This window comes from Saccopteryx bilineata, chromosome 1, assembly GCF_036850765.1.
Source record: "Saccopteryx bilineata isolate mSacBil1 chromosome 1, mSacBil1_pri_phased_curated, whole genome shotgun sequence".
Taxonomy (NCBI): domain Eukaryota; kingdom Metazoa; phylum Chordata; class Mammalia; order Chiroptera; family Emballonuridae; genus Saccopteryx; species Saccopteryx bilineata.
Genome location: NC_089490.1, coordinates 347,851,825 through 347,874,887, shown reverse-complemented (window position 1 = coordinate 347,874,887; position 23,063 = coordinate 347,851,825). Strand labels below are relative to the sequence as shown.

General features: G+C 47.5%; 1 protein-coding gene across 8 annotated transcripts in view; it reads left to right on the top strand.

Annotated features, from left to right (window-relative positions):
* Nucleotides 1-1,276: 1,276 nt before the first annotated feature.
* Nucleotides 1,277-23,063, top strand: part of P2RY6 (pyrimidinergic receptor P2Y6) — a 57,800-nt gene continuing 36,013 nt past the window's right edge. For 4 of the 8 annotated variants that reach the window (XM_066250525.1, XM_066250543.1, XM_066250507.1 and 1 more), the window contains exons 1-2: nucleotides 1,277-1,398; nucleotides 6,932-7,141. The gene's annotated coding sequence lies outside the window, so the exon portion shown is untranslated. The other 4 variants (XM_066250511.1, XM_066250516.1, XM_066250522.1 and 1 more) reach the window with 4 other exon arrangements.

Sequence of the window (23,063 nt, the reverse complement as noted above, 5' to 3'; positions counted from 1 at the left end):
AGGTACCATCCCATTACATTATTCTGATACTCACCATCTCCAGCATCACTCCCAACCCACCCCCATCTTTAGTGTGATATCCCACTACTGGGGTGACCTGGGGTAAAATAATCTCCCTGAACCTCAGTTTGTTAATCTGTAAAATGGCTTTGTAACACCAAGCCCTGGGATTGTTAAAAGGATCAGGGAGCAGTGTATGGTATGGAAAGTGCCACCAACCCACGCTCTAGGGACACTTAGGTTCTGGAGTCAGACTGCCTGGTTAAAATCTCAGGTTTGCTATTTACTAGGTATGTGACCTTGAGCAAGTCACTTCACCTCTCAGTGCCTTGGCTTGCCCCCCTGTAAAATGGAGTTAAGAACACCTCTGGGATTGCTATGGTGATTAAATGAGGTAATGTTTTTAAAACGCCTAGCAAATGCCTGGAACAAAGTAGATGCTCAAGAAATATCAGTATTGCCTGACCAGTGGTGGCACCGTAAATAGTGTCAACCTGTGATGCTGAAGTCCCAGGTTCGAAACCTGAGGTTGCCAACTTGAGTGCAGGCTCACTAGTTTGAGCACGGTATCGCTGGCTTGAGCATGGGATCATTGACATGATCTCATGGTTGCTGGCTTGAGCCCAAAGGTCGCTGACTTGAGCCCAAGGTCGCTAACTTGAGCAAGGTGACACTTGCTAGGCTGGAGCACCCCCCCCCCCCGGTCAAGGCACACGTGAGATGCAATCAATGAGCAACTAAAGTGATACAACTGATGAGTTGATGCTTCTCACCTCTTTCCCTTTCTGTCTCTCTCCCTCTCTGTCTCTCGTGCGAAAGAAAGAAAGAAAGGAAGAAAGAAAGAAAGAAAGAAAGAAAGGAAGGAAGGAAGGAAGGAAGGAAGGAAGGAAGGAAGGAAGGAAGGAAGGAAGGAAGGAAGGAAGAAAAGAAAAAAGAAAAGAGAAGAGAAGAGAAAAAAGAGAAAAGAAAAAAGAAAAGAACAGTATTAACCTTTCCTGTCCTCCACCGTTTCAGAACTGGATAATGATAGAGCCGAAAAGATCTGAGGAATCACCACTTAAGCCACTGTCCCCAATACAAAGAGTGAAACAGAAACAGAGCCAGAGGATAGAAGTCGCCAGGGAACCTGGGCGGGAAACCAGGTGTTCTGAGTCCTAGTCCAGAACGCCCTCCTCCCCTGATGTCTGTACTCCGCAAGGGCTAGCAGACTAGCCGGTCCTGCTAGGTCTGGCCACACCCCCTCCCCGCCCCTTTGCTCTAGCGGCGCAGGGCGCGTGGGACGCTTGGGGCCGGAGCTGTAGCTGGCAGACTTGGCTGCCCCTCGGTTTATGGTTTGTTTCCCAGCGCCCGAGCAAGTGACGTCCACGGCCCAACCCCCGTTTGTGCTACGCGTCCCAGGTAAGAGAGGTTCTGGGCGGACGACCAGGAGGCAGGAGGTGCGGGACTGGGGATACAGGGTAGGTCTGCTCACTCCAGGCTCATGTTGCTGCCCCCCCACCGAGGGGGTCTCGGGGTGAGTCTCTGTGTGTGTGTGATGTGGGCAGTATGTAAGAGATTAGAGTGGGCAGTGTGTATGTGCTGGGTTGTATGTAGTTAGTGTGGGGGGTGTGCCCAGTGTTACCAATGGATTGTAGTGTGTGTCATTGTGCACAAAGTGTGCACGGTAACTATTCAATAGCCTTGGGTGTCTGTGCCAAAGTAGCCCAGAGTCCATGGTGTGTGTTGGGAGCCATGGCGCACTGGTGCATAGATGTGTGTTGTGTGCATTGTGAGATCTGTGTTCTGTGTGTGGCACATCCGTGGCCCCATGTGGTGTGCGAAGCCAGGTAATGGAGGTGAGAAGTGTTTGTGCAGCTCTTACCACCAATAACACGTTTTCCATGATCCCAGGATGGTTCTGACTTTTCCACCCAGCACCCCTAATAGCTTGGGAGAGTAAAAGTCACCCAGGCTCTGGGTGGAGGATGTAAACAGTCCCATGTTCATCCTCACACACACGAATCTCCTTTGAAGTCTCATTTTTCACTCTTCAAAATTCATGTGGATTTTGCTTGATGATGAGTGGGTTTATCCCGTGATGGGAGCCCTCCAGCACCTGTAGAATACAAATCTCCGTCCTGTCCTCCAAGCTGGGAGGGCAGGACCTAGACGTCCCGAGGGAGTATGGCAGTATGGTTGTGCTGTGTGTGCATGTGTGCAGCTCAGCTCTGTGTTGGGAAGCTGAAGTAAGGCTACCTGTGCTGTGTATGAAGGAAGGGGTCACAAGGTGTGGGGGTGTGCCCTATGTGAGGGACAGTGGTGGGATCAGTCTTGGTCATTTATAGTGCAGGGACAGAGGAGCTGGCTTCAGGGGAGGAGCCCTGATCAATGAGGTTCTCGCCTTTGCTCCACTGGAAGTGCAGGAAGAGGTTGCCAGACCCCAGAGGACCACAGGGTAGTCCCATAGCAAGCAATCAACCAGGACTGTCAAGGTAGTTGTGTTATCCAGGCTTGGTTTAAATACCAGCACTCTCTACATGGAGGACTTGGGTAAAATCTCTCTGTACCTGAGTTTCTTCCTTTATAAAATGGAAATGTTAATAGTATTTGCCTTGTAGGGTTATTATGAGGACTGAGTTCCTGGATATAAAGTGCTTGGCACAGTCTACAGCACATAAAAACCCTTAACAGCGGGTAATAAACTACGGTGCTGGTAATAAAACTATGATGATAATGATGGAGCCCCCATAGGGGTGGGTTCTTGCCTGCCCAGAACCCCTCAATTCCCACAGAACCAATGATTTCCCATGAGCCAGTCGGGTAGGAGTCTAAGAACCCCCCACTTAAGTGTGTCTGAAGTAGCCATTTCTGTCCCCAAGCTCCAACATTGTTGAACTCTCAGTGACTATCTGACTTCTAGAAAGATGCAGTCTGAAATGCGAAGATACCAAGTCTCTGGCAAGGCCTGGGATGGGGTGTGGGAGAGAGGCTGGGGGAGAAGTGTAGGGGTAGCCTTGGAGCTGGGGTGGAGGCCTCTCTCGCCTGACAAATACCAGAGGAACAGAAAAATGCTGGTCTGTGTGTGTGTGGACTGGTAGGGGCAAGGGTGCCCTCTGCCTAGAATGTGGAAAGTCAAAGCCGGCCTTGGGAGCTGGAGGGAGGCTGTGAGCAGGGCTAGCGCAGGTGGGTCTGAGCTCCGGGCTGAAGTGGACCAGGAAAACCCTCAGGCTGAGCTTCATTTTGGGAGGAAAACATTTGCATTGGCAGAGAAAGAGCCCTTGTTCCTAGTGACTTTATCGGGTCAGTTTAGAGAAGGAGCTCAGAGGCCTCAGAGGATGAGGGGACTTAAAAGGCAGTGTTGGGAGCTGTGGAAACATATTTAGGGAGGGCACCTAAATATATCCACTGTGGTGGCGGGGTGCTGTGATGGGCTGGTGACAAGGCTCCGGCCAGAGCAGAGACAGACCACTGTCCCCACTGTCCCCGGGCAAGTCGTCCTTTGGCCCAGAGGCTCTGAGTGCTGCTCCAGGAGGTCTGGAGGATGTAACTCTGCTGGGCAGCAGGAGGCCTGGCCCAGCCCCTACTGGCAAGGTGACAAGGCCAGCTGTCTCTTCTCAGCTTTCATAGAGGTGGGACAGAGTGATATTGGCGTCACTTTTCGCCCCAATTTTCTTTAATCCGCAATCCCAACTATAACTGTTTATGATTCTACAGCCTTACTCCCAAGAGTTGATCATCTCAACTCAAACATTCTAAAAGTCTATAACCCAAACTCTAACTTTCTGTACTCTGGCTGTATAATTCCCTGACTCCAGTTCAAATGTTCAAGAATTCCGACCCCAGCTCTGGCAGTCCAACAGTGCCACACTTATAAACTACCAGGGAAGATTTACTAGGGGTCACTTCTGCAGAATTATTTGAGAAGCCCCAGCAATTTTCTCTCTATAGCCAGCCACCGCCATTGTGGGTTCTCTGGAGTAAGGTGCGTTCTCTGCCATAGGCTCCCTGGGATGGGTGACAAGGAACCCAAAGGCCCCTCCTCACCCCGGCAGTTGAGGTGCTTGAAGCAGCTTGTGGTTCTCAGGGGAGGGTGGCCTGGGAGAGGCAAAGGTTAGGATACAGACGGTCATCAGTCCCCTCAGGATGAGGGAAATGTATGTAGGTCACTCAGTTCCTGGAGAGGGAGAGAAAAGGAAATGGGGCTGAGAAGACCCCAAAGGCAAACCTCATTCTATCTAAGAGATTCTCTGAACACCTTAGGTCAGGGGTCCCCAAACTTTTTACACAGGGGGCCAGTTCACTGTCCCTCAGACCGTGGGAGGGCCGGACTATAAAAAAAAACTATGAACAAATCCCGATGCACACTGCACATCTTATTTTAAAGTAAAAAAAAACAAAACAGGAACAAATACAATATTTAAAATAAAGAACAAGTAAATTTAAATCAACAAACTGACCAGTATTTCAATGGGAACTATGGGCCTGCTTTTGGCTAATGAGATGGTCAATGTCCGGTTCCATATTTGTCACTGCTAGCCTTAACAAGTGATATGACACGCTTCTGGAGCCGTGATGTGTGCGTCCGGCGTCACCGGAAGTAGTACTGTATGTGAGCGATGCCGCGTTTTGCGGCACTGCCACATACAGTACTCCAGGAGCACAGGATGCCCCTCTCACTGACCACCAATAAAAGAAGTGTCCCTTCTGGAAGTGTGGCGGGGGGCCGGATAAATGGCCTCAGGGGGCCGCATGTGGCCCGCAGGCTGTAGTTTGGGGACCCCTGCCTTAGGTTGTAGAAAGACTCCCGAGGTCTTAGCAGAAACAGCACCATTAACGCACAGCCCTGTTTGAACTCAGTGTGGGCCGGGGAGTGGAGAGCTGATGGCCAGTCCCAGTTCCAACTCCCTGACCTCTCTTCCCTGTCAGCACTGTTGTGGACCTCAGCGCTATGGTGGAATGCCTGGCCCTTGGACCAGTCTGTAAACATTAGTTGAATGAGTAAGGAATGAATGAACACATGAAGAATCAGATGAATACATGTGAAAATACAGCATAACGCACATCTCCCTTCCCCTCCCAGCCTCAGCCTACGTGTGAGAAATTGATCTCAGGACTAAAAGAACTGGGGGTTTATCCTCTGGAAGAACCCAGGATTGACGGACAATTTAGGAGATTGGGTGGGGATAGGAACTCTTGGGTGTTACCTGTTGCCCTGCAGCATTTTTACTGCCAGCCCTGCCCTGGGCCCCAGGGAGCAGGCCTGTCGATTCACAACACTCCCCATGATTACTTCCCCCTGATCATTGCCCCCAAACCCCATCCAACCTGCCTCCCAAATAACTCTCCATTGGCCCCTTGTCTGCACCCCCTTGGGTGCCTTTGACCCAGCTCTGGGACCCTCACAGCTCCCCACCCTTAGCCCCATTTTCCTCCCTTTTTCCTTCGGCTGCTAGGAAGCTCAGTCACCACCTTAGTGGTGGTTTCTGCTTAGTCGAGGTTTCTGCTATTGTTTTTTTTCTGTTCTGTGTCTAATAGGATCCTGTGGCATTCGTGGGTATTGTCTGAGCTCCTTTACGGACATAGTTGTAAATTCTAAAACAATCAATAAGTAAACTCTAGTATTTCCCAGATTTTTATGAGGACATCCACTGGTTCCTTGGATTTTTCATGTTTCTTTATTGCCTCTCCCACCACACTGACCCCTTCCCAGATATGGAGACACTGCTGCTGAATGGGGCAGCATATTAGTTCAAAACATTGTGTTTAGATCCTGGCTTTGCTGCAAGAACCTTGGGCAAGTTAACCACTGAGCAGCCTTATTTTCCCATCTTTAATATGGGGATATTAATGGTACCTACCATATAAGGGTATGTGAGGACTAAATGAGAGTTTTTCCTGTGGTAAGCACTGTGCCAGTATAGTTATTACCCAAACAGCTCTTAGCTATCCTGGGAGGGTTGGCAGGAGGAGGGGCTGGCTCTGTATGGAATGTTCTAGACCAATGCTTCTCAAATGTCAGTGTACACATCAATCCCTGAGGTCTGAGTCAGTGGGTCAAGGTGGGGCCTCAGAGTGCATTCCTGACATGCTCTCGGATGATGCTGGTGATCCTGAGCAGAGTTCTCACTTCAGTCTGTATGTGAGGACTTAGGTCATGCTGTGGCTGGGATCCTTTGCAGAGACCCAGAGAGTAATGGAGAAGCCTAAGACTGGTGACCTCCACACCATCCTGAAGCTCTGAGGAGGCTAGACTCTGAGCTGGGTCTGGAACAACAATGCTCTTCTTCACCACTAAGTCACCAGCAGACAGAAGAGCTCAGTGGATTAAATGAGTGAATGAACCAATAATCCAGTGAAGTAAGGGCTCCAGTGGGGTGGCTGTGCTCTCTCTGCCTGGAATGGCCCTGCCTCCACTAGAACGCCACATTCTGTCCTTTGAGCTTCCAAATCCAGTGTGATTAATTAGCCTAAAGCCTCGCTTTAATCTGGTGACAAACAGGGCTGGTAGCTGGCTGGACAGGTTGGGGACCACACTCCCAAAGGGACCTGGGAGCCTTCTGGCCAGGGCATGTGAAGAATGGCTGAGGAGGAAAACTGAACAAACCATCTGTGTTCTTGGTAACCCCTTGGAAAGAGATGAGGAGGGGCCTGGCCATCTGAGGACTCAGTTCTTTCCCTCCATCTCTTCCCTGGTCCTGGAAGTTATTTGTGTGAAACTTTCTGCTCAGCTGCACAAGAGCCCTGCATATTCTGGACCACACGTGGCTGCATACTATGTGGGTGCATGTGTGTGTGATGCGAGTGGTGTGCTTCCAGGTGTGACAGGTGCCTGGGCATATGTGCGTGTGTGGATCTGTGTGGGTTATATGGAGCTACATCAGGGTCTGGGTGTGCTGTGCATGCACCAGGCAGGATTGCACCCACAGGCACGCCCTCTTTCCTCTTCTGCCAGGTCTCTGTGGCCCGTCTGTGCTTTCCTGCAATGGTAAACAGCAGACCCCAGACTCTGGACAGAACTACAAAGTGTCCAGGTTGCAGAGAAGAAAAACTGAAGTGTAACAAGAGGGACCAGCCTGTCCCTGTCTGAGGGACCACCAAGCATGTTGCCTGCCAACCTGAAGTGATAGCAGCAGCTCCTTTCAGGATCTGATCTGAATCTGAGGTACTAAGTCTCTTCCATCAGACTGGGGCCAGGCTGTTTCAGACAGACAGCTGAGGGTGGTGTTTTCCTCTTGGCTCCTGGAAGCAGCAAAGGGCCAATGGGCAGTGGCCTTGGGTGCCCGGATGTGTGTGAGACCATTCCTGTCAGCCGGTGGCTCACAGAGACCCTTTTCAGCTCTTGACTCACATGGACAGGAATAGCTCCCTTCTGTAGCTAGGGAAACCAAGGTTCAGGAAGACGTGAGACCCACCCAATGAAGTGGCCTGTGCTGTACTGTGAGCTGAGCCCAGGGCTGGGACGGGGGACCCTGAGACCCAGCTGGCAGTGGCTGCTTGGGGGTGGGGCCTCTGGAGGCAGGGTTCTAGGGTCAGCCTGGCATAAGCTTGGTGTGAGCAGCATGCAACAAAGACACATGGGATGTGAACTGTGAAGTACTTGCCTGTTGTACAGGGGCTGTTGTACAGTTCCTGCGGTGACTGAGGGCAGGAGGATGGCTGTGGAGGGGTCAGTGCCCACAGGCAGCAGAGGGTTTAAGGACCCCTGAAGGGCTTTGGCCTTGGGGACACACCAACCCCCCTCCCAAAGTCCACCCACCCCCCAGGAGCCTACATGCAGGACTAAGCTAGAAGAGCTTGAGTTAATCTTCTAATCCTTCCTCTTCCTCTTGTCTAACTGCTTTTGTTCCTGGGGAAAATCAAGAACCTGCAGTGACCCCACAAATCTCCTACAGCATCTGGACCACCCTGGGATTATGGCAAGACTTGCCTAGCCTGGGAAAACAAGGCCTGTGAACCGGGGGTCTGTGAGCTCCCCAGGAGTAGGCATGTGTGTCTGTGTGTGTACATCACATGCTGAGGCATAGGCACAGGAAAATAGACACTGGAACAATTCCAAACACATGTGAGTACGTGTTTGTAACTTCCAGGTTAGACCCACACGTGGCTGACACCGCCCATGCAGACATGTGCATAGCCAACATTCCTGTACGTACATCCTCTAGCAACCAGCCTGAGGGCCTGAGGTGGGCGATGAGTGACCCTCACAGTTACCTCGGGCCTGCTCCTTCCCCTCCCAGCATACGCTTTCCCAGGCCCCCTAGCCTTGTCCCTTCCCATCTCTCCCTCCTCACCTCATCACAAAGATAGAGGAGGGGCTCTTCCTGTCAGCTGCCCACCAGCTGGTTGAGAGCAGAGGTGACTTTGTCTCTTCTTAAGAACTGGTCCTGCGGAATGTCCACTTATTTCCTGCCAATGTCAAGGCTTGCTCTGGGGCTGCCTCAGGGCCTCATAAGCATGAAGAGGTTTTCAGAGAAGCAGGGAAGTTGAACATACGACCGCCTCTGACATCTGGGTAGCACCTAAATTTTGCAAACTGCCTTCTTGCCAGTGTCTTGCTCATTCTTCAGGATAGCCCCAAGGTGTAGGGCCTTCATGTCCTCCATTTGACAGATGAGGGGACCAAGGCCCAGAGAGAGAGGGATGGAACCTGCCTGAGGTCTCACAACAACATGAGGCATAGTTGACCAAAATTCTAGTCTACTGAGCTAGGGCTTTGGAGAAGTCATTTTAGCTTTCTGGGTCTTGGAGAATAAGAACCAGAAGGCTGGGGCAGGCAGGGACCACCAGGTGGGCCCAATAAAGAAGCATTTCACACACCTTACCAGGAGCTGGCTAAGGGCACAGACAGCGCCATCACAGGCCAATGCTTTGCTGTGAGGCTCAGCCCTTAGTCCGCCATTGTGGACATGCAGGAGGAGAGGGCAGGAAAGGGAACAAGAACCCCTTTGCCTTGCTGTGTGATCCAGGCAAATCCTTGCCCCATTATGGGCCCAAGGCCCTCTCTCTACAATGGAATATTAGGATTGGTTGGAGGATGCGCTCCCTCTCCCAGCCTGCAGAGGGGGCTTCCGCAGGGCCTGGAGCAGAAGTCAGGCTTGGGATGCTCCAGGCAGAAGCCTTGGTGGTCCTCAGCTGAGGCCTAGGGAGCCCCTGGCCTGCTGCTGAGATCAGCCAAGGCAGGGCCTTACACAGAATGGGGTTTCAAGGTCTGGGGTCTCCTTCAGGCTGGGCAGGAGATGGTGTTGTGAGAGGAGAACCCAGCAAAGCCCCATGGTGCAGTCCAGCCTGTCTGAAAGTGGCAGCTCACCGGCTCTCTGTCCTTTACCCTCCCTTATGTTCCTCTATAGTTCTTATCACTACCTGACTTGCTATATATTTACTCATTAACTAAAATAAACTAGTCTCCTCTGCTAGAATGTCGGTGCTACAAGGGCAAGGACTTTGTTTTATACACTCAAGTGTCTTGAACATTACCTACACAGAGTAGGTGCCCAATAAGTACCTGTAAAATAGGGTGCGGGTGCGGGTAGAAGAGGAAGAGGACAAAAAGAGGAGGAGGAGGAATCAGCTAATGGACGGGAGGGGCCCTCCAGGCCCACACTGACCTGAGGCAGAGCCACTGGCTTCCTTCTCATCAAGCCAGCCTCAAGGATGGATTGGAGCTAGGGAAGGGGATGGTGACCAAGCTCAGATTTCCCCCCAAGTCACCTTCAGTCTGAGGAGCCATCCTCAGTCCCCTGGGAGAGGCATGGCATCTGGACCCATGGAGTCAGAGCTGCAGTCAACTGAGACGTTCATCTCAGGGTCTCAGCCTCTCTTAATGGGTCTTCCAGGCAGTCTTGAGAAAACCAGGTTAATTGTTCCCTGTGACAGCTGTGAGCAGGACCAGGACTCTCTCCAGACTTGAGAAAGGCCAGGAGAAAGCTGGGGTGGAGAGAAGGAGGGGAAAAATGGTCACCTGATGAGTTTCTACCCTGTGTCAAGCCCTGGTCCTTGAATGTCATCTCATTCAATCTTCCGCATAGCCCTCAGGGCTGACTTGATGAGCACACTCAGGGTGAAGTGACAGCTCACAGCTAGTTAGGGGCTGAGTCAGCCTTGGTTTAGGGCTTGAGCTGGTATGTTCTTGGAATTTGGGTCCCAGCCCTGCAGTTTGCCCGCTCTGTGCTGTGGCAAGTTACTTCCCCTCCTCAGATTTCTCAGTTTCGTCATCTGCTGTCTTCCGGGACTTCTGTGAGACATGCACATGACAGTTTGTGCTGCAGGAACTGGTTAGCGATAGGGGCTGCTCCAGGAGTCAGAATTTGCTTCAACACTTCATAGACCAACGTGGAGCTCACTGACTCCTGGGTGAGTGTTCTGGGTCAAGGCTGTGAGGTTGCCCGAACCTCTACCTCTTCTCAGCCCCTATGCAGTCTGCTTGCAGCCATCATGGCCCCTCATAGACTGGGGCAGGAGCAGGAGCAGATTTGGGGCGTGCTCTGCCCTTCTCCTGCCTGATTGCGGCCGGAGCCAGCAGACTGCGCAGCATGGAGGGCAGAGGAGATGGAGCTGTGGGGACCAGGCTGGGCCATGTTGGGGGAGTAGAGTAGTCGAGGCAGAATTGAGAACCACATAAACCTAGATTTGAATCCTGAATGACACAGGACACTTTTCCACACTGGGCTTCAATTTCTTACTCTATAAAATGGAGATAACAGTGATCTCCCCCACCCCCACTCTGAGTATTGGAAAACTGTTAAGGGTTGTATGCTGGTGAGGGGTCCCTCGAGGAGGAGCCTGTGGTGGGAGAGACTACAATAATGAGGTGATCAGATAAGAGTCCATGGAGGAGGGCCTTGGGAAGTTCTGGCCTCTGCCATTCCAGCTACAGTTCAAGAGAGCCTGAAGCTGACCCTGTGTGACCCGTAGGGAAAGTGTGTCCCTGAGTCAAGGTGGGACTTGTTAACGGGGAACAAAGTAGGGTAAGTGAGTGTATCTGGGGAGCTGGGGTAAACCTGGCTGGGGTTTCCGTTGCCTTCCAACTCCCGCTGACACCACCACTGGGGGAGAAAGGAGGCAATACAGCCCATGGGACAGGCCCTGGCCTCTTGAAGGTATCCGGTATGCACATCTCCTGCGAGCTCTAGAACAGATCCTAAGCCAATTCTGGGACCATTTTTCCACCCCTCGTGATCAAATGAGATGATAAATGAGAAGGCTCTTTGCAGACTGTAAAGTGCTCTGCCTCGGACGGCATATCTGCATGTGTGTGAAAGGCCTTGGGTATGTATGCGTGAGTGAGACTGTACAATTTGTGAGTGTGCGTGAGTGCACACGTATCCCCTGGGTTGGTGGGGTGGAGTAACTCCACACTGCCCAAGGATCCCTGTTTGGCTTGGGCTTTTCTCCTCTAAATGTCTTACAGTCTTTTTCTGTGTTTCTTAGTTTACCAGAAAGGAATCAGGCCATTGTTCAAAAACCTAGCAGTTGTCTCTGAGCCTACTGACTCTTCTCCCCTCCCTCCAGCCCTCGCCTCATCCTGTGGTTGTCCCTGGAGGCCCAGCTGCCCTGCACGCCCAGCACGGCCCGGTCTAAAGGGGCTGGCAGCTTGCCTGGCTCTTCTCTGCAGCCCACTCGCCACCCACTTTCCCCGCCAAGGCTCTTTGCTGCTTTCACATTATTCTTCCACTGACTCTTTGAAACATCCCAGCACCCCCGGAGGGGCTCTTATTATTCCCACTTTACAGGCAAGAAAATGAAGTCTCAGTGAGAGGAAATGGCTTTCCCAGAGTTACCCAGCCAACTAGTGGCAGTGCTGAGGTTTAACTCCTACCTAACCCCAAAAACTTTACTCTTAACTGTGGTGGCCTACCTGTCAGGTATGTGCTGGCTGGTTGGCTGAATGAATAAATGAATGAAAAACAAATGAATAAATCACTTGGTCAATACTGAGGTGAAAGAAAACAGTAAGTGATATTAACTATCACTTATTGGGCACCTACTATGTGCTAAGTGCTTCACATAAAGGCAAATGCAGCCAAGATTATTGTTATCCCCATTTTGCAGTCGAAGAGGCTGAAGTTTAGAGAAATTAAAGCATCTTGTTCGGTGTGGAACCCGGGATGCCAGTTTATCCTCCCTAAAGGAGGGGTGAATTGGAAAAACCTGGTGACAGGTGCCCACTGCAGCAGAGGCCAGTCAAGACTCTTAGGAAGCTGTGTCTACAGAGCCCTCCCCAACGACACTCCACCGCACCCCTCCTGCCTGGGGCCATTTCCCCATTTGTCTCTGAAATGGTTTTCTATTTCAGTCCCAGATCTAACTTTTTCTCTGACTATTGGCATGTCTAGTAAGGGCAAGCACCCTGGCCTGGGCATGTGGAGATATCCTCCTGTTCCCCTTGCCCCAGGGTCAGCCCTGTCATTAACAGCTCCCATGGGAGGGCAGGCCTGTGCAAGATGCAGTTATGGGTCAGTAGAGATGGCCTAGGGGCCTAGAGGCGAGTAAACCCTCTGCTTAGAGAACTCATGGACTGGGTGGGCTAGTTGGTTGTCTTCTGGGCAGAGCCTGGCATCCTGACTCCCAGTGCAGAGCTTGTTTTCATGACCTGGGATAAAGCAGGGGTTGTTTTGTGGCCCCAGGGAAGAGCTGACTTGTGGCATCTAGAAGGCAGATCTCTGCACAGAGTAAAGGATGACATTTTCTCTGTCATGCCAGTGGAATGGGAACCAGCCATTCAGGTTAGCCCGAAGTTCCCTGACTGCCCTCTGTTGGGGGTGGGGATGCAGGCTCTGCACAGGGAAGAAACACAAAATGTTGAAATCAGAGCTGGGTTTGAATCCAGGACCAGCATTTGCTGGCTATGTGATCTCAGATAAGTTTATTTAACTTCTTGGAATATCAGTTTCCAAATTTGTAAAGTGGGATAACAAAACCTAGCTGGCTCATGGAGTATTTTAAACACGGCACATAGCCTGACTGGTGGTGGCACAGTGGATGGAGCCTACCCAGAGCACTGGGGCTCCTGGTTTGAAACCCTGAGGTCGCCAGCTGGAGGACAGGCTTCTCAGCTTGAACACAGGGTCACTGACATGATCCTGTGTGCAGGATCATTGACATGATCCTGGGGTTGCCGGCTTGAGGCCCAAGGTCACCGGCTTGAGCAAGGGGTCACTGACTAGACTTGAGCCCGCCTGCCAAGTCAGGACACATACTAGAAGCAATCAGTGAACAACTAAAGTGAAGCGACTACAAGTTGTTGCTTGTCACTCTCCTCCCTCTTTCTCCTTTCCTATCTCTCTCTCTCTCCTCTCTAAAAAAAATAATAATAAGGCACATAACATTACTTGCTGGTTCTTAGGAAGGTTTAGTTCACTTCCCTCCTCCCCTGGAGAGCCCTTCATCTGAGAAAGGAGATATTCCTTTAGGCAGCAGCTAGTCTGATAGTTCAGGCAAAAGAAAAAATTGGTAAGATGTTCAAATAAACCTACCAACACTTGACAGACTCACCAACACTTGACATTATGGAGCACAGTCTCGTTTCCGATGTCACAAAGGGGAAACAGAGGCACGGAGAGGCCAATGTTTGAGAGGCACCCTAAAATGCCTCTGTTGTAAAAAGTTGTTAGAATAAAGCAGATAATAGATTAAAATCTAAACAGTTCCCAGTCTCTGACTCTGTACTAAGTTGGAAATCTCCCTGTCATATTCCCAGATTCATTAATGAGATTCACCTACTTTGTTCTATGCCCACACCATGGCTTTATTATAGATTTATCTTTACAATAAGAGCCAACAACCATGAAATGTTGATACTGTAACCCATGTTCAATAAGGAGGTAAACTGAGACCCAGAATGTTACATAACTTGCTCAAGGTTACAGCTAATAGAAGCAGAGGGAGGATTCAAGACCAAGACTGCCTGGCCCTGAAACCCATGACTGTCCTACTCCAAGGGGTACTTGTTTCACAAAAAGTCAGGCCTCAAAACAGAAATACAGCCTGACCTGGAGTGGCATAAAGTGTCAACCTGGAACGCTGAGGTTGCTAGTTCAAGACCCTGGGCTTGCCCAGTCAAGGCACATATTGGAGTTGATGCTTCCTGCTCCTCCCCACCTCCTTCTCTACAATGAATAAATAAAGTCTTTTTTAAAAAAAAATCAGAAATACATAAAATAAGATGGTAAAATGTAAATGACAACCCCCCCCCAAAGAAAAAAGGAAGCAATTAGGGAAATAAAAATCAAAAGTGTAATTGATACCATTCCATACCCATGAGAATGGCCATAATGAAAAAGACAGGTAATAAGTGGAGAAATTGGAACTCTGATACATTGCAAGTGGGAATGTAAAATAGTGCGGCCACTTCTTAAAACATTTTCTCAGTTCCTCAAAAAGTTAAACATAGAGCCTGACCAGGTGGTGGCACAGTGCATAGAGCATTGGACTGGGATGCAGAGGACCCAGGTTCGAGACTCCAATGTCGCCAGCTTGAGCGCAGGCTCATCTGGTTTGAGCAAAAAGCTCACCAGCTTGGACCCAAGGTCACTGGCTTGAGCAAGGGGTTACTTGGTCTGCTGAAGGCCTGCAGTCAAGGCACATATGAGAAAGCAATCAATAAACAACTAAGGTGTCGCAATGAAAAACTGATGATTGATGCTTCTCATCTCTCTGCATTTCTGTCTGTCTGTCCTTATCTATCCCTCTCTCTGACTCTCTCTCTCTGTCCCTGTAAAAAATAAAAAAAAATAAAAAAATAAAAGGAAAAAAAAAAAAGTTAAACATAGAGCTACTATATGACCCAGCAGTTTCACTCTTAGGTATATACCCCCAAAATTGAAAATATACACCCATGAAAAAACTTACACACAGATATTTGTAGCAGTGTTATTCATAATAGCCAAAATGTAAAAACAACCCAAGTGTTCATCAATTGATGAACAGATAACCAAAAAATGGCATATCCATACAATGGAGTATTATTCAGCCATAAAGTGAAATTCTGACCCATGTTGCAGCATAGATGAACCTTGAAGACATTAGACTAAGTAAAGTAAGCCAGAAAAAAAAAGGGATGTATCATTTTGTTTATATTAAATGTCCAGAATAGGCAAATTCACAAATGCAGCGAATAGATAAGTAATTTCTACAGGATAGAGGAAGACAGGAATGAGGACTGATAATGAGTACTTTTGTGGTGATGAAAATATTCTGAAGTTAGATATTAGAGATAGTTGCACAGTCTTGTGAATATACTAAAACCCATTCAATTGTATACTATAAAACATGAAGTTTATTATAGGTAAATTATATCTTAATTTAAAAAAAGAAAAAACAGAAGCAGGAATATACAAGTTATACAGGAGGTTGAGACTAACTTTGATCCTAAGATAGAAGATCATAGACATTTGACTTTATCCTTCTTAGCAGCTAAAGAAAAAGAAAGATGCAGCTTCTAAGAGGAGGAAATGTGCTAGCTCTTTAGAAAAACCAACTTTTCCAGGGCTTAGATCTAGGATAAGATTCTCACACACCTGAGTTGGCTGACTATCATAATGAATTGTCAAAAACACAAACTTCCTGTATCTCCCACCTGAAATTCTTTTTTTTTTCTTCAAGATTTTATTTATTCATTTTAGAGGAGAAAGAGAGAGGGAAAGAGGGGAGGAGCAAGAAGTATTAACTCCCATATGTGCCTTGACCGGGCAAGCCCAGGGTTTTGAACCGGCAACCCTCAGCATTCCAGGTTGACACTTTATCGACTGCACCACCACAGGTCAGGCTCACCTGAGATTCTGATGCAAGCAGTATCAGGAACTGTGATGAGACCTGACCAGTGGTGGTGCAGTGGATAGAGCATTGATTTGGGATGCTGAGGGTCTCTGTTCATAACCCTGAGGTTGCCAGCTTGAGTGTGGTATCTCTGAAATGACCCCATGGTCAGTGGCTTGAGCCCAAAGGTTGCTGGCTTGAAGCCCAAGTTCACTGGCTTGGCTTGAGTTGCCACCCCTCCCCCCCGTCAAAGCACATATGAGAAGCAATTGATGAACAACTAAAGTGACACAACTATGAGTTAAGGCTTCTTATCTCTCTCTCACTCTCCCTCAAATTAAAAAAAAAAAAAAAAGAGCTGTGAGGGGTCTGCAATTTTACTACACTTGCAAGTTAACAAGTTAGCCAGTTATAGTTTCAGGAGATGCTGACAGAAAACCTGACTCTCCTGGTAAGAAACAAAGAATCTTTTTCTCACAGCAATAATAACAGGGAGAATATAAGCATTAGCACTGGTTCCTCAAACTCCAACTCCCACAGGCAATGCAAAGGAGGCCAAATAATACCTGCACGTTCAATCAGTTATATTACAAGAAAGGGACCTGGACCCTGGGCAACTCAAATATTTACAACGGGCAGTAAGTCTGCCTGGCTTTTGCCCCAGAGGAAGACATCATCTTTGTCAGGCTAGACAGCCAACAACCCTGCCTTTTGCTCCAGAGGGAGAGACTATCACTAGCTTCCAAGGCTTTTGGCTAGGCAAATATCCTTGAAAAAATGGCTGGCTCAAAAGCCACGCAGAAATCTGAGAGACCCATGGAGAATTATCTCCTAACATGTAGCTCTACTGATTGGGGCTGTTTTGGTTTGTATGTTTGTTTGTTTGTTTATTATTATAGTAAAATATACACAACATAAACATTACATTTTAATTATTTTTTGGTGCTAAAATGCACAGCACTTCTGACACCAAATGTGTAGGGTTTTCTCCTCCTCATACCAACCAATTCTGACACCAACTCTGAGAGTTAGCACCGACCCCACAGGTTAATGCTCAATCCCACAAGATTGTCCCCGTAGTTCAGAGGTCAGTGGCAAGTCCTGGGCCTCACATCCTTCTGACTAACCTACTATATCTTGGGAGTTCCCACAGTCCTCTCCTCAGGTTCGATAATTTGCTAAAGCAGCTCACAGAACTCAGGAAAGCATTTTATTTACTATTACCAGATTATTATAAAGGATACAAGTCAGGAGCAGTCAAATGGAAGAGAAGCACAGAGTAAGGTATGAGGGAAGGGTTGCAGAGCGGAGCTTCCATGCCCTCTCGGCTACACCAACTCCTAGCGTTTCAGTGCATTTACCAACCAGAAGCTCTCTTAACCCTGTTGGTTAGGGTTTTCTAAGGAAGTTTCATTATGTGGACGTGGTTGATGGGATCATTGGCCATTGGTGATCGAACTCAATCTCTAGCCCCTCTTCCATTGCTGGAAATTAGAGAATGGGACTGAAAGTTCTCAGACCGGATCAAAGTTTGGTCTTTCTGGCCTCCAGCCCCCATCCTGAAGTTATCCAGGGCCCTGCCAACAGTCAACTCATTAGAACAAGAGATGCTCCTATCACTCAGGAAATTCCAAGGGATTTAGGAGCTCTATGGAGCTGAGGGCAAAGACAGCTATGTATTTCTTTTTTTGAGAGAGAGAGAGAGAGGCAGGGAGAAAGACAGGAACATCGAGCTGTTCCTGTCTGTGCTCTGACTGGGTAATCGAACTAGCAGCCTCCGTGCCCTGGGACAAAGTAACCAACCAAACTATCTAGCCAGGGCAAATTATGTATTTCTTATGCCACAAATAAAGTTTACCATTTTAATTCTTTTCGATGTATAATTCAGTGGCATTAAGTACATTCACATTGTTGAGCAACCATCACCATTGTCCATCTCCAGAACTTTATCATCCCAAACTGAAACACTGTACCCATTACACAATTCCCTGTTTCTCCCTCCCTCAGCCCCAGGTAACCACTATTCTTCTGTCTCCATAGATTTGACTATTCTGGGCCCTGGCCGGTTGGCTCAGTGGTAGAGCGTCGGCCTGGCATGCAGGAGTCCCAGGTCCGATTCCCAGCCAGGGCACACAGGAAAAGCGCCCATCTGCTTCTCCACCCCTCCCCCTCTCCTTCCTCTCTGTCTCTCTCTTCCCCTCCTGCAGCCAAGGCTCCATTGGAGCAAAGTTGGCCCAGGCGCTGAGGATGGCTCCATGGCCTCTGCCTCAGGGGCTAGAATGGCCCTGGTTGCAACAGAGCAACGCCCCAGATGGGCAGAGCATTGCCCCCTGGTAGGCATGCCGGGTGGATCCCAATCAGGCGCATGCAGGAGTCTGTCTGACTGCCTCCCTGTTTCCAACTTCAGAAAAATACCAAAAAAAAAAGAAATGACTATTCTGGTACGGATAGATAAAATGGCTACTCAGTCACCATCTTAAGAACAATGCAGGCCAGAAAGAGGAAGGACTTGCTTACTGAGTAATCTGGCCCAGACCTCCCTTGCAGCTAGATGCTGATAAGGGACAGTTGAATGGGATGCAGCAACTGCAGCTGCCTTTGCCCAAGGCTCTTGACTAATCCATATAAACCCTGCCCTATCCCTCCCTGTGGCTGACAACCTTTGCTGGTCTCAGTCTGCCTTTATCCAGGCACTTTGAAAATAGATTTTCCTTTTGGAACACACTAGCCTCATGTTTCAGGTTCTGTCCATGGTTTCTGCCTTTCAGGTACCTCATATAAACGGAATCATGCAATATTTGTCCTTTTATATCTTGCTTATTTCATTTAGCATGATGTATTCAAGGTTCATTCATGTTGTAGCATGTATCATATTTCCTTGTGGGTTTTTTTGTGTGTTTTTTTAATTTTTATTTATTCATTTTAGAGAGGAGAGGGAGAGACAGAGAGAGAGACAGAGAGAGAGAGAGAGAGGAGAGACAGAGAGAGAGAAGGGGGGGAGGAGCTGGAAGCATCAACTCCCATATGTGCCTTGACCAGGCAAGCCCAGGGTTTCGAACCAGCAACCTCAGCATTTCCAGGTCAATGCTTTATCCACTGTGCCACCACAGGTCAGGCTATTTCCTTGTTTTTAAGACTGAATAACATTTCATTGTATAGATGGATATACTACTGTTTCTTTATGCATTCTTCTGTTAATGGACAGTTAAATTGTTTCTACCTTTTGGCTGTTGTGAATAATGCTGCTATGAACATTGGTGTATAAATATCTGTTTGATCCCTGCTTTCAGTTCTTTTCACCTAGAAGTGAAATTGTGGGATCTTATGGTAATTCTATGTTTATTTATTTATTTTTTTTTTGAGAAACTGCCAAACTGTTTTTCATAGCAGCTGCTCCATTTTACACTCCCACCAGCAATGTATCCAATTTCTCCACAACCTCTCCAATACTGATTTTCTAGTTTGTTTGTTTTTTTTGAGACAGAGAGAGTCAGAGAGAGGGATAGACAGGGACAGACAGACAGGAATGGAGAGATGAGAAGCATCAATCATCAGTTTTTCATTGCTCATTGCAATACCTTAATTGTTCATTGATTGCTTTCTTATATGTGCCTTGACTGCGGGCCTTCAGCAGACTGAGTAACCCCTTGCTCAAGCCAGTGACCTTGGGCTCAAGCTGGTGAGCTTTTGCTCAAACCAGATGAGCCCTCGCTCAAACTGGCGACCTTGGGGTCTCGAACCTGGGTCTTCCACATCCCAGTCCGACGCTCTATCCACTTCGCCACCGCCTGGTCAGGCTGATTTTCTAGTTTTTTGATAACCATCCTAATGAATGTGAAGTGGTATCTCATTGTAGTTTTTTATTTTTTATTTTATTTTTTTTTGTGACAGACAGGGGGGGACAGAGAGAAGGACAGACAGGGACAGACAGACAGGAAGGGAGAGAGATGAGAAGAATCAATTCTTCATTGTGGCTCCTTAGTTGTTCATTGATTGCTTTCTCCTATGTACCTTGACCGGGGGCTATAGCAGAGCATGTGACCCCTTGCTCAAGCCAGCGACCTTGGTGCTTCAAGCCAGTGACCTTGGGGCTCAAGCCAAAGACCATGGGGTCATGTCTTTGATCCCACACTCAAGCCAGCGACCCCGTGCTCAAGCCAGATGAGCCCACACTCAAGCTGGCTACTTCAGGGTTTCAAACCTGAGCCCTCTGTGTCCCAGTCCGATGCTCTATCCACTGTGCCACAGCCTGGTCAGACTCTCATTGTGGTTTTGATTTGCATTTTCCTAATGATTAGTGACTTTGATCATCTTTTCATGAGCTTATTGACCATTTAGATATTTCCTTTGGAGAAATGTCTATTAGCAATATTTGAATTGAGTCATTTTTGTTTTTGTTGAGTTGTAGCAGTTCTATATATATTCTAAATGTTAATCCCTTATCAGATATATGCTTTCAAATATTTTTTCTCATTCTGTGGGTTGTCTTTTTATTCTATTGATACTGTCCTCTTCTTTAAAAAAAAAAAGACTTTATTCATTTTAGATATGGGAAAGAGAGAGAGAGAAAGAGAGAGAGAGAGCCTGACCTGTGGTGACTCAGTGGATAAGGCGTCAACCTGGAAACACTGAGGTCGCCGGTTCAAAACCCTGGGCTTGCCTGGTCAAGGCACATATGGGAGTTGATGCTTCTAGCTCCTCCTCCCTTCTCTCTCTCTCTCTCCCTCTCTCTCCTCTCTCTCCTCTCTAAAAATGAATAAATAAATAAATAAATAAAAAAAAAAAAAAAAAAAAAAGAGAGAGAGAGAGAGAGAGAGAGAGAGAGGAGGGGTGGAGGAACAGGAAGCATCAACTCCCATATGTGCCTTGACCTGGCAAGCCCAGGATTTTGAACCGGCGACCTCAGCATTCCAGATCAACACTTTATCCACTGTGCCACCACAGTCAGGCTGATAGTGTCCTTTGATGCAAAAAAGTTTTTGATTCTGATGGATTCTAATTTATCTGGTTTTTTTCTGTTGTTGCCTGTGATTTTGGTGTCATGTTGGCCAGAGCTGTTTTGTTTGTTTTTTTAATTAATTGTGTTTACATAGATTCTGGCCAGAGCTGTTTTGATTGCAAATGACTACCTTAGGCAATAAAGGTATTAGTTATGTCAACCTGGATCAGACATGGCTAGATTCAGCAGTTACAGTGATGTCATGAGCACTCTCTCTTTTTGTATTCTTTCTCCTGACTTCCTTTTGGATTCCTACATTCTCATCCAAGTTCTTTCGAGAAGCACCAGGCTTCCAGGACCCTCACAACTAATAATCCTGGAGGAAAAGGGAGAGAATCTTTCATGCTGGGACAAATTCTAACTGGTTTCCCCCAAACCAGTCACTGGTAATGTTGTAAAGTACCATACCTCACTTCCATGGGTTTACATAGAGACACCAAGTCCAGATGAATTTTGAAGGGTTTTATTAAAAGGAGATTTATTATTATGCCAGCCACATATGACTAACATGGGGCATATCTGACCCAAATCATGCAGCCTCAAGTATATCTCAGAGGCTGGTTATATACCCTTTGACCACATACAGGTTGGGGGGAGCATGACATCATGGTACAATCATTAACAAGCTTATAACATTTGTCTAGGGCAGGGGTAGTCAACCTTTTATATCTACTGCCCACTTTTGTATCTCTTAGTAGTAAAATTTTCTAACCACCCACTGGTTCCACAGTAATGGTGATTTATAAAGTATGGAAGTAATTTTACTTTATAAAATTTATAAAGCAGAGTTACAGCAAGTTAAAGCATATAATAATAATTACTTACCAAGTACTTTATGTCGGATTTCTGCTAAGTTTGGCAGAATAAATTTTTATAAAACAACTTACTATAGTTAAATCTATCTTTTTATTTATAGTTTGGTTGCTCTGCTACCGCACACCATGAAAGCTGGAACGCCCACTAGGGGGTGGTAGGGACAAGGTTGACTACCACTGGTCTGGCAGATCCATTAAAACATTAAAACTCTCAAGGTAATATAATCAAAGACACTCACAAATCTTTTAGTGTCTATCTCCCCTCCTTTGCCTAGAGGTATGTTACTCTCAGGATTCCAGAAAGGGAGGGAGAGCCAAAATCAGTGTAGGGTGGTATGTAAATTTTGTCTCTTAATGAAAGGGAAAGGAAGTTCTTCAGATAACCTTAAGCCTTTCAGAAAACTAAAGCTAAATGACCCAATTGTCCTTGTAAGTCAGGAGACTTTCATATCCTTCTCCCTCCATTTTCCAAAGAAAGGACAGGACAGAAAGCCTGACTTTTCCTTTTAAAATGGCATTGCCAATACTAAGTTTTACAGTTCTCTGGCACCTTACCACATTCCCCACTGGTTTTATATCCTGAGTCAAATCCTTGACTCATTTTAACGAGGTACATGAGGCAATTCTTAATTTTTATAGATTTTCTTAATCAGAAATAACTGGCTTTTATAACAATTTACTTTCTTCCTTTCTCTTTCAAAAAGTATTGCTGTACCCTATATTTTTTATTACTATACAATTCCTTTTAGTCAGAACTCTTAAAAAATACTTAACCTTTAGTGACAACCAAGCTGGCTTTTCTTTTACCCCAATTTCCCTTCTTCCTCAAGTCTAATTAAAAGGGAGTCTTTAGTGGGTTTCTTCAGGCATTAGCTGTGCATAGACCAACCAGCTTCCAGTTTGTGGTTGGAGCAGGGCATGCCGTCCTTCTCAGGGTTAACTTACAAGGGTTGGTGGGGTCAGTCTCCGCTGTCCACAAGGTGTCTCCGCTGGGACTGCAGGTTTCAACCGATTATGGTGGACCCAGGTGGGCATGCCTTCTATCTTGGCAGCAGTGGGAGTGGTCAGGATCACAGTGTTTCGATCCATCCATGTGGGAGTCAGTCCTTGGGTAATGTACTCCTTTACTCAGACTGGGTCCCCAGGCTGAAAAGTATGTACTGGATCTCCTGGCAGTGCTAAAAGCGCCTCTCAGACAGTCTTTTGAACAGCCTGCTGAGTAATTTGCAGACCCTGCAAGTACTTAAGGAAGGAGTGGTTTGTAAAGCCAGTAGCCACGGCCACTATCACAGCCGCCTGGCCCATGCAGGTTCGCGTTAGATTCAGACAGTTGGTAAAGAAACAACGGAGCCAAGAACTAGTGGGCCATCATCTTTAATCCTAGCTTGCACCCGGCAGGCAAGTAAAAACACACACTGGGCTCCAAAACCCACTCATTCAGTGCTCACAAAGCTCCTGACTTACCCGAGTTTCCTAGAATCAAAGGTTTCTAGCTCACCAGACTTATTCACCTCTGT